Below are 12,179 nucleotides of genomic sequence, written 5' to 3' on the forward strand. Positions count from 1 at the left end.
GGGTCAATGCACCCCAAACAATGCTGTGCCCTCTCCGGCACCAGGAACCCCCACGCTACTGTGGAGTCCCTATGAGGCCTCCTCCAACCCCTAATAGCTTCACCCAATCCTCCAGTCAAAACAATAAACACAAGAACACAAAGCCCCTGGGCTACAACATAAAAGCTAGACCATCCTGGTCAAAAATAAGAATCCATTCCTACCAGAGACAGAGAGTGCAGTAACCCCCAGCAGGAGCCAGAGGATGTTCCCACCATCAGAGTTCTCCCCTTTGTGCTGGCCAAGTTCCTCTTCCCTTGACCGCTGGAGGGAAACTGCCCTCCTGACCTCCTGCCTGGGCTTAAGAAGGGCAAAGCTCCGCCCCTTCCTGTCTCTAGGTTTCCCTGGTTGCACTAGCAACCAGCACCTGCGCAGTCCTGGTGACTGGCAGCTGAGCTTCCCCCTTCCTGTCACTAGGGGTCTCTCCCGAGCCGTTTCTGCTCTCAGTCGCAGGGCACCTGAGAGCTCTGCGACAGGTCCCCTTCTCAGAATAATGAGCATCTGTAGACAGGAAGACTGCAATCACATGCGATCTAGCGGCAGGTCTAATAACTACCGTAATTTTGAAGTAGTGATGAGCATAAACGATATTTCAAGATATCTGCAACAACTGTCATGTGATATGAAAATATCTGTGATTTCTATTGGTGACAAAATCACAGGTACTGCTAATACTACTGTGGTTTGTTGCCTATATTCATAATTGAAGGAAATGCTAAATTTCAGTTAGAGGTTAGTAAAAATAAAGATGTAATTTTTTTCCCATCCAAGTTCACAGACCCCCTGAAATCTGCCCACAGACCTCTTGGGGGTCTGTGGACCCCAGGTTAAGAACCCCTGCTCTATTCTGTATTTGTTCATGTGTTTTTTTTCCCTTGTATTAGATGTGGCACCTTACATGTTTTTGTTGAATTTTTAATTTGGTTCTTAATAATCCAGTTCTCTCATTTATTAAGATCCTTTTGAATTCAAATCCTGTCCTTCAAAATATTGGCAGCCCTCTCCTAGTTTTGAATCACCTGCACACTTGATCAGGAAGTTCTTGATTTCTTCATAAAAGTGTTAAACATCACTACCTCCAGAATAGACATACTTGAAACTACCTATCATTCTGACATCGATCTGTTTATAGTTACTGGATGTAGAGGTGTTCCATTTGTGCTCAGACAAAACCCTTTCTCCTGGCACAAACAGAGAGCTGTTTGTGGCAATGCGGAATGGAACTGGCTCTTTCACAAGAAGTGAGATCAGGTACTTATGAGGAAAATTTTCTTCCTCCCTGTCTAAATTCAGCATTTGCATACTTCCCTCTCATTCTCTCTTCCAGGGGAGAGGGAAAAAGATCACTGGCTCCATGATGGCCCATCTAGGGGCAAGCTGTCATGGAGCCTTGTGGGGACACTGCCTTAAAAAGTTATCAATCCTCTGGCAGCTGATTGGTGGTGGGGAAGCATTTCTCCCAGAAGGGGTTACCATTGTAGCAGAATGCCCCTGCCTTGCTTTGCATTGCTCTGGGTAGCCCAAAGGAGCAGGTGTTATTCTCTTGTGCCAGGAAGCAGCCCATCACAAAAGAATAGTCCCCAGTCCTGCCATTCAGCTGATTGCTGGAATGGGAAGGGGGGGCATTCTCCCAGGGTCAGAACCCTCCCCAGGCTTTTCATCAGCTGCCAGCTGCCTCTTGACAGTCTGCACACTTCCCAAGCAGGGGTGAGGGCAGGCTGTCAAGTAATGAGCTTCCTTAAGGCTAGGAACAGACATTCAGAAAGCTGGAGCCTGAATTAATTCAATCTTTGCAGGTTAGTCTAACCTGCAAAGATTGAACTGATTTGCAAGTGCATAGACATTCGCATTTAATTCTGGAAATGCAGGCATGTACCTGCAGTGGCTCAGGTCAGAAGCCTGGGAGCACTAGAGCTCCCTTCCCTTTGCAGCAGCTGCAAGGCTGGAGGGAAGCTGACCTGGGAGGTGAGGCCAGGACCCACACAGGTGTTAAGTGTGATTATGAAGGGGTTTAAATCCCCACCCTGCCCTGTAGGGACCCCAGCCAGGTTGTGCCTGGAGAGGTAGGGGGGATGCAGCCCTTGCCAGGCTTGTTCCTGAAGCCAGACACTGGCCGGGACTCATCCACCACCACTCTCTGGGTGCAGCCCTCCAGCCAGTTGGCAACCCATTTGACTGTGTGGGTGTTGACACCACAGTCCCCCAGTTTCTTAATGAGAATGAGGTGAAAGGCAGTGTCGAAGGCCTTCCAAAAGTCCAGGAAGACTATGTCCACTGCTATCCCTGCTTCTAAGGATTTGGTGATCTGGTTGTAGAAGGCCACCAGGTTGGTCTGACAGGACCTGCCTCTAATGAACCCGTGTTGGTTGCCCCTAAGCATAATCTCCCCTGCTGGCCCCTCGTGGACATGTGCCAGAATAATTCTCTCAAAAGGCTTGCCCAGGATTGAGGTAAGACTAACTGGCCTATAGCTTCCCGGGTCCTCCTTCCTCCCCTTTTTGAAGATGGGAACCAGACTGGCCCTCTTCCAGTCCTCTGGCATCACACCAGAGCACCACGAGTGCTCGTGAAGCCGTGCCAGAAGTCCCGCAATGACCTCAGCCAATTCCCTCAGTACTTGAGGGTGGAGATGTCCGGACCAGCTGATTTGAATACGTCCAGTCCCTCCAGAAGTTCCCTAACTAGTTCCTCACTAACCCTTGGCCTAGGTGTGCCTCCCCTGGGTACTGAGTGGGGCCCAGAGCGGGGGGTGACTGTTCCAGTCCCTGCTCAGGAAAACGGAGGGAAAGTCGTCATTAAATATGTTAGCTTTGTTGTCTGGTGTGACAACCAAATTTCCTAGCTTGTCCTGCTGGGGCTCCATATTACCTAGAACCTTCTTTTTGCCCTCTATGTATTTAAAAAAGGACTTCTTGTTGTCCTTCATCTGGGAAGCTAGTCCCAGTTCTACCTCTGCCTTGGCCTTCCTGACTGCCCCCCTGCATCCCTGAGCAACTGCAGTATAGTCATCCCTGGTGATGGCCTCTCCCTTCCATTGGGTGTACGCCTCCCTTTTAGCTAGGAGACATTCCCGGATGCTTTTGGTGAGCCATGGGGGCTTTTGCACCCTCCTGCCCCCTTTGATCCGTGTTGGGATTACCTCCCTTTGGGCTTGGAGGATTGTCTCCTTAAGGAGCGACCACTCTCCTTGGACACCTGGCTCCCCTCCCCTCTAGGACCTCAGTGCTTCCCTGACTATTCTCCTTAGCTCATTGAAGTCTGCCCTCTTGAAGTCTAGGGCTGCTGCCTTGCTGTAGGCCTTTGCCACCTTGCACTGGATGGTGAATTCCAGCATGCGATGATCGCTGTCACCCAGGTGGTTGAGCACCCTCAACCCCCTCACCAGGTCGTCACCCATGACCAGCACCAGGTTCAACAAGGTATCTCCCCTGGTGGGGCTGTGCACCTCCTGGGTTAGATGGAGGTCCTGCATTCTGGCTGGGAACCTACGTGAGCGGTCAGACCTGGCTGACTGCTCTTCCCAGCAGACGTCTGGAAAGTTCAGGTCCCCCATGATGACCACATCCTTTGACCTAACTACCTCTGACCTGACTTACGAATTCCTGGTCTAGTTCTTCCCCTTGGTTGGGAGGTCTGTAGTAGATCCCCACCGTTAAGTCTCTTTCCCCTCGACTGCCTTGTATTCTAACCCAAAGCACTTCAGAGTGCCCTTCCTCTGATTATTTGTTAATTGACAAGGATGGGTATTCCTCCTTAATGTAGAGTGCCACGCCCCCACCTTTCCTTCCTATCCTGTCTCTCCCGTACAGCCTATAGCCCTTGATATTCACCACCCAGTTATGTGTTGGGTCCCACCATGTTTCAGTGAGCCCCACTATGTCTGGGTTGGTGTCAGCTAGCAGGAGGGTAAGTTCCTCTTGCTTGTTCCCATACTATGAGCATTTGTGTAGAGGCATTTGAGGCCTCCTGTGGATGTGTGCACTGGCCCCCTACTTCCAGTATTACCCAAACTCTTAAGTTTGAGACTATCCAATATCAGTCTAAAGGCTATTTCATAAACTGGGGTCACAAGAGCAAAAAACCCTAAGTGAGACAGAGTGTGGATTGTATTTTGGAAATTTTACAAGCCCAGACATAAACAGATAAAGTGGCAGCCAAAAATGTAGAACGCCAGTAGGTCAAAGATGTATAAAGGAGCAACACACGTTAAACCTATTTATGATATTCATAGTAAAAAGCATGAGCGGGAGATGTATTAATTAGCTAATTTAAGGGCCTGACAACTGAATATCTGAGACCTAACCCCTATACAGCTTCGACTGAAATTATAGTCTCTTGCTGTAAGTCTTTGAATACTTTTGGCAGTCAGGACAAAACAAAAGAGCTCCAGTCAACAGAAAAGAGGAGATGTAACACCACACAAAGCTATCTCCATCTCCACTCCAACTTTCCATTGAATCATCCCTTGGATGGTCTAGAGGGTTGGATTTTTCATGTGCAAAGTTTGTGTAAATGAGTGCTTTAAACATAAATAGATTGAAGTAAGTGCTTACTGTGTAAGCTATGTGAAAAGCAAGGGAGTTTTTGGTGATATATTTTATTGGACCAACTCTATAGTTGGGAAAGAGCTTAGACAAACTTTCAGGCTTAAAGTACTCTTTTTTGGCTCACTAGGTCTGTCTCTTTGTAGTATCTGACGAAGTAAGCCATTGCTTACAAAAGCTTATGCCTCTGAATTAGTTTGAGGTGCCATCCTGTCCTACGTTCTGCCTAACTTCACTCTAACATGGCTAACTACCTCTCTCCCATGGGTGTTATCACTTCTTATCTACAAACCTCCCTTGTTCTTCTATAATGCAAAAGGTGATTTCTTTTCTTTTCCTTTTCTTTTTTTGACATACTATAGGGATAACAGAACTAATATTAGTAAACTCAACTGAGGAATACAAAAGCCTATTAGGTGTCTTAATTGTCAATTTAAATTATTTTGATTTAAACTACTTCATTCAGCAGTGAAACAAGTACTCACTTACCATATTTACTCATATGGCACATGCACCTTTCCCCACAACATCAACCCTTCAAAATTGGAGTGCATGTCTTAAGCTGGGAAGGTGATTTGAAGCCTAATGTATGGTATTTCTTGTAAGAGGAAATACCATGCATTCTTGCGTATCATGATCCCAAATAAAACATGCACTTTGTTTTTTGGAAGACAGAGTATAGAGAGAGATTTTTTTCCCAGAGTCATGGCCAACTGTGTGATGGAGTAAGTCCTCCTGGAAAGAGAGTGTTCAGTGACTATAGCATCATAGAAGACAGTTTGGGTGAGGCAGCAGGACAGCAGCAAGGTTATGCTTCAGACCCTTGCAAGAGCAGTAACAAGATTGTTATTTCTTTATTGTAAACAATTCTTTATATAAGTTCCTGTAAATAATACTGTTGCTTCCACATTACAAGCCTCATCAAGGTGCATCAGACTGTGCAGCAGCTCAGTGCTCTTCAGCCAAAAACTGCTGCGTTCAGCCAAAAAACTACCAGCAGCTGTGAGAGGGTTAACACAGCTTTTTGCAAAAGAGCAGCCTCAAGGAAAAGCAATGGGCATGAATCAGTGTGAGGTTATTCTAGTCTACCCTGTTAATATTCCAGAAGAGAAAAAAATCACCTTCCCTGCTTAAGACATGAACTCCAATTTTGAAGGGTTGAAGTTGTGGGGAAAGGTGCATGTGCCATGTGAGTAAATATGGTAAGAGAGTACTTGTTTCACTGCTGAATGAAGTAGTTTAAATCAAAATAATTTAAACTGACAATTAAGACACCTAATTTAAATAATATTTAATTTTTCTTTTCATTTAGGTTTTAAGTTTTCTTTCTAAAGGAGGGCTGATTTTTATTGATTGTTTACCACTGCTACCTGTTGATTTGCAACTGCATGTTGCCTTTACACTAACCTTAGAACTTTTTTGCTCCCCAAGAAGATACATTATATATACATTTAAGCAATTACGTAGATAACTCATTTTTTACATTTCATTATGTTAAAAAGTAAGAATTATTTACTGTAGGATTTATTTTATTTGTCAAGCTGCTTTTGGATTTAAATTGGAATTAGACTTAAATGTTGATTTCCCCCCCCCCCTTGTTTTAAAATTTCTCCTAGTAAAATAAATCTATGTTATATGCTGGGTACATAAAAAAATATGAAAATATTTAGCTTTAAATTGATTAAGCAAAATAAGTCGTTATTGAATTCAGTTGTTTGTTTCTGATCACTGCGTCATTCAGGATTTTGGAATTATTAGGTCTGAGCCTCTCATAGGCTTTCAGAATTTCAGAGTCAGTTGCTCTCAGCTTCTAACAATCAGTTTTTATTTATAGATTGAAAGAGAAACACAAGCTTTCCTGCTTTTACACCTCTAAATGAACACAAACACAATGAATAGACTGAAATTAAGAAAGTACTATACTTTCTCTGCATGTGCCAAGAGGGCAACAGCTGTCAAAAGCTGGTTTACCATTTTGACAAAATCTGATTCAGGTGTTTAGGGAACTTGGTATGATAATCTTTAAAACTTTGGCAGAAATACCTACTGCTTGATTTGATTTTTTTTATTACTGTTTAATATTAATTATTTTAGGTCTTAACATTAGTTCCCATAATTGCAAATTAATTTAAAATGACTAATTTAGAATTATTATTATTTTTAAATATTCTATCTGTGTTAAAAACATTGGGGTTTGTTCTGTTTTTTTAATTGACGCTACATTTGTTTAGGTTTTTTTGGCTAGATGAAGCCTTGGCTGGGATGATGGAGTTGGGGATGGCCCTGCTTTGAGCAGGGGGTTGGACTACATGACCTCCTGAGGTCCCTTCCAACCCTAATTTTTTGTGATTCTCTGATTCTGTTCTTAAATTCCAACTATGAAAGCTTAGTGGTAGAAATGAATGTTAAGGGAGATAATTTAAAGGAAGAAGATGAGCCTACCATGTGGTTTACTTATGGAAATAATTGACTAGATAAAAGTTAATAGAATATTTATCCCATGAAAAAGTTTATACCATGAAAGAGTTAGTTGTGTTAGTCTGTAAGGTGACAACACCTGCTTTCTGCATTACTTCATAACATGAAATGAAGATTTTTTTTATGTTTAAACTAATGTGATTTGCGGTGGATTTTATTATAACCCTGGTCGACTGCCGTAACAACGTAGCAAAACAATACAAAATATCTAGCATGTATACCTTTATGACCTTAAATATTGCAAAGTAGTTTATCATATAAAAGTGCAGATAGAAATATTATGTAAAAATTTCAAAGATCTCCAAGTCATTTTCAAAGCGTTTCTGGTAAAGATACTGCACAAGGAATAAATCCATATGTTCATCCATAAGGCCAGCGAGAGAGGAAACTCAAAAAGACCAGCTATGAACCTAATTCATTGTATGTTAACATAATTCCATGAACAGAGCATTGCAGTAACAAATTGGGCCGTATATATTTTAAATGAGACTTGCAAAGAGAGCACGAATGGTTGTTGCAAAAGGCAAAAGTTTTAGTAGAGAATAAACATTTCAGTAAAAATGAACTTTACAAAAAAATGATGTTACCTTGGCACACTCTTGGTTCTAAGAGAAACGAGACCTGAGGCTCTAACCATTTTATTTACGTGATAAGATTAAAGTGAGAAGACAGTGATAAAAGTCACATGGAGAGTAGTGTTGGTACTTAAATATAATGGTACAGAATGTTGGAGTAGCACATAGCAATGCAGCTGTTTTGCTTGAAAATACCACCTGTGCATATTTCCTCTGTGCCTGAACTGCTTTACCCTACTTTATTCAGAATTTCCTGGGGGTGTGGGGAGTGTTTCTTGGCTGGTTTTTCCTTCTGAAGTGATCTTTAGCAAATGGCAGGGCTATAGTTCCATTTACAGTGGAAAATATTGTAGGATTGCTTGAAAGGAACAGAATGATCATAAAAACGGTTTCAGGGTACATTAATTTATTGACTAAATTGACGGGGAGAACTCTTAATTATTTAAGAAATATATATAGAAATGTTTTTATGTTTAAAGGATTCTTAAAATCCCTCTAGCATGAGTGCATTACCAGAACCAACTTTTATCACAAAGTTTCAGAACATGGTTAGTTTCCCAGCATGACCTTTCCCCAGTAGTATCACCTGTTGCCAGTACACAGTATGAGTGGTGAAGCCAATACGTTTGTTATATTCTAACATGAGAATTCCTGTGCTCAGCCTAAGCTTTTTCGGAAGGAGGCTGCCAGTATTGAATTCTGTCAACTCATATGGTGGTTTTGCGGTGTGAACTGGTATACATGAGGAAAGCCAAGGGCACCAGATTTTCATACAACCTAATTTGGAACACGAACAGTGAGACTAGCACTGTCTGCATTTCAATTATACTTTCCATTCATAATTTTTTATTGTCTATAAGAAAAACCTGTAAGAACTATTTTTGCTCTCTGTTTAGTTTTAAATGACTTTGCTAGTGCTGTAAGGCAATGTGTCAGTGCAACATGTCCCAGTATGAGTTCGATGTAATTACTTTTCTGAGGAAGCCAACAAACAGGTCTGCATTTATTTTATTAAGCATTTTCTCCCTCACCACCTACTTTTTTCCTTAAAGGGAAAAAAGATTTAATTATTTATGAATAATTTTAAGAAATTTTGGCTTAATTACCTGAACTTACAGAAGCAAGCTGAGTGAGTGCACTATAACACTGCAAGAATTTCTGTGCTTTTTAATCTGCAATGCAGCATAATATGTCATAACAGTTGGCAAGTATGATGCAGGTTCCGGAAGGGAAAGCTTTTTGAAGATGGCCTTGTTAATGGATGTGACAAGTAACCAGTGCATCAGGTACCATTTATAGTGATTTCTTTTTGTAGACATTTTGGGAGAAACTAATGAGTTTTTATTTTATTTTATTTTATTTTCCTTTGTGCCATTACGTAGCATTCTGTTATCATTTTATTTTTCATAGTTTTCCTTTAGCTTGCTTTCTATTAACAGTTTCATAGATTTCAGAGACTTCAGGGCTGCAAGAGACCTCAGGAGATTCTTAAGTCGAGCCTTCTGCCCCAAGGGCAGGAAGTCAGCTGGGGTCAAAGGATCCCAGCAAGATAAGTGTCCAAATGCTTCTTAAAGGAGTCTGGAGTAGGTGCTTGCACCACCTCTGGAGGGAGCCTATTCCAGACCTTGGGAGTCAGACAGTAAAGAAGTTTTTCCTCATGTCCAGCCTAAAACAATCTTGGAGGACTTTGTGACTGTTGGTGCTTGTCATCCCATGGGGCACTCTGGTGAACAGACAACATTCCCCCAGATCCTCACGCACACCCCTGATGTACTTATTGGCAGCCACCAGGTCCCCCCTCAGCTTGCACTTTTCCAGGCTGAAGAGTCTCATGGCTCTCAGCCTCTCATTATAAGGCCTATTCTCCTGCACTCTGATCATGTGCGTGGCTCTCCTCTGGACTCTCTCAAGCTTTTCCACATCCTTCCAGAATTGTGGAGCCCAGAACTGGATGCAGTACTCAAGCTGTGGCCTCACCAAAGCTGAGTACAGTGGGAAGATGACATCCTGAGATTTACTTGAGAAGCATCTGTGGATGCAAGCCAGAGTTCTGTTTGCTTTACCAGCTGCGACATCACATTGGTGGCTCATGTTTATCTTGTGGTCAGTCATGACCCCCAAGTCTCTTTCAGCCTTGGTGCTAGTGAGCATTGCCCTGCCGAGCCTATAAGTAAGCTGTGGGGGTTTTTTCCCCCCCAAGGTGTAATAAGTTATGTTTGTCAGTATTGAAAGTTATCAGGTTTGTATCCACCCACTTTTTCAGTCTATCCAAATCAGCCTGGATCACCAGCCTATCCTCTAGTGTGGACTCTCTATCCCAAAGTTTGGTGTCCTCGGCCAGTTCACTTCCGACACCTGTATCTACGTCATTGATAAAGATGTTGAAGAGAATAGGTCCAAGGATGGAGCCTTGGGGGATACCACTGGTCACGGAGCGCCATGATGATTTGCTTCCATCAACCACCACTCTGCTCCGGCCTCTGAGCCAATTCTCCATCCATTGGACTGTGATGTGGCCAAGGCCAATTGGTCAGTTTTTCCAAGAGGTGATCATGGGACACCAGATAAAAGGTTTTTTTTGAAGTCCACATGTATGATCTCTTCTCCCTTGTCCAGGTGATATGTCACCTGGTCGTCAAAGGAGATGAGATTCATCAGGCAAGACCTACCCGCAACATACCCATGCTGGCTGTCCCTCAGGTTAGCTTTTTTCCTGGGAGTCAGCTGTCACTTGTCCCATTTGGTTTAGCAGGGCTCCAATGTTACCTTTGCTTTTCTTCCAACTCCCCACATATCTAAAAAAGGACTTTTTATTGTCCTTGATATGTGTAGCCAGGTGGAGTTCAGTTGCAGCCTTGGCTTTCCTGGTTCACTCCCTACAGGTACGGACCAATGCAGAGTAATCCTCCTTTGTGGTGATTCCTATCTCCCATCCTTTATAAGCCTGTCTTTTTGATGAAGGAGGTCCACGAGTTCCCTGCTGAGCCAAGGAGGTTGCTGTGCCCTTTTGCTACCTTTCCTCTGAGATGAAGAAAGCCTATAAGCATGTTCCTTGTGCCTCCACGATTGCTCCCTTCAGGAGTGACCACTCCTCTTGGACTCTTCTCCCTGCTGAGTCATAGTCCCTTAGTGCCTCAACAACAAGCCTCCTGAGCTTATCAAAGTCAGTTTTCCTAAAGTTGAGGACTTTTGCATTGCTGACTGACTTGCCAGCTTTGCGATGGATGGTAAAAGTGATCAGCTCGTGGTCACTGTCTCCCAGCTTTCCTTCAATCTTTAGGTTGCTGACTCTGTCATCCCTTTTGGCAAGTACCAGGTCCAGCAGCACTTTACCTCTTGTGGGTCTGTAGACTTCTTGGTCTAGGTGGAGTTTGTCCATGCACATAAGAAAGCTTTGCAACTGTTCGGGTTTGGCTGAGTGCTCTTCCCATGAGATGTCTGGGTAGTTGAAGTCTCTCCCATGACAACCATGTTAGTGAGGGGTGGGAAGCAGGATGGAGCCAGCAGCTCATCTAGGGGGGAGGGGTAGCTTTTGCCATTGCGCACACTTTCAGGGGATGCATGGGGGCACATGCCCCCCAGCTCTGTGAATGGGGCAAGGGCAGGTTGCCTCCCCCAAGTGTCTGTGCAGCAGCAGGAGCCACACACCTCCTGGACAAGCTGCCAGCTCTGTCCCGCATCCTGCCTCGCCCTGGCTGGGCATTGCCTGCCCCTTCCCCAGCACCACTCCCGCCCTTACTGTGGGGGCCTGAGCTGTCGTCCTCCCCTTCCCCCTCATGTCCCTTCTCTTCTCCCTGCGCCTTCTCCACAACAGACTTCCCAGCCGGACACTGTTCTCCAAGCTGCCAGGCTGCACTTCTGGCCATGTGCATGCTGCAGCTGCACACATGCATGTGGCATTTATCAGTGACATTATCAGCCATGTCAGCCAAAAAAACCTGATTGCTGATAATGTCAATATGGTATCAGTGTACCTCTACAGGAAACCTAAGTGTTCTGAAAGATTTTATCGTATCTGGAGTTAAGTCACTGTTGCCTTTCTTTACACTTTTTATTTCCCTCTTCACCACCCTGTTTAACGAAGTGGGACCCTCACTATATACTTCCAAGTTTGTGGCTCCTGTTTATCCCTTTTCTAATGTCCCACGTATATACTTATGCCCAGACACACATAAGGACTTAAGCACCTAAGGCCAAAATTGCATTTTGGAAACCACTATTCATCCTTGGAAGTTCCTAGCATAGTTTGACAAGCTTGGTTCCATCATAACATTTAGTCATAGCTCCATTATTTTTTAAATACTGCTGGAAAAGAAGCTGGGGGGATAGAGTTTAGTGGTTAGAGCATTCACTCAGGGTAGGAAATCTGGGTTCTATGCTCAATTCAGCCTAATAAAGCTCAAATCTACTTTTCCTGTCTTTGAGGAGAGTTCCTAAACCACAGTAGGTGGGGTTTGGGGGGGAGGGTGCAGTCTTCTGTGTTCCTGTTGAAGCTGGGTCCTGTTAGCCTTGATGGACTGGCCCAGGCTAACATTCTAAGGGA

The 12,179-nt window shown here is 43.8% G+C and overlaps 1 protein-coding gene and 1 long non-coding RNA gene across 2 annotated transcripts in view; both read left to right on the plus strand.

Moving 5' to 3' along the window:
* The window catches only part of MRPS27 (mitochondrial ribosomal protein S27), a 70,867-nt gene that overhangs the window by 23,089 nt on the left and 35,599 nt on the right, over positions 1 to 12,179 (plus strand). The window lies entirely within an intron of this gene.
* On the plus strand, positions 4,702 to 5,265 carry LOC109308047. The gene is made up of 2 exons (XR_002100447.1): positions 4,702 to 4,999; positions 5,190 to 5,265. It is a non-coding gene; the product is annotated as an uncharacterized LOC109308047 (long non-coding RNA).

This window comes from Crocodylus porosus, unplaced genomic scaffold (genome assembly GCF_001723895.1).
Source record: "Crocodylus porosus isolate Cpor-Errol unplaced genomic scaffold, CroPor_comp1, whole genome shotgun sequence".
Lineage (NCBI taxonomy): Eukaryota > Metazoa > Chordata > Crocodylia > Crocodylidae > Crocodylus > Crocodylus porosus.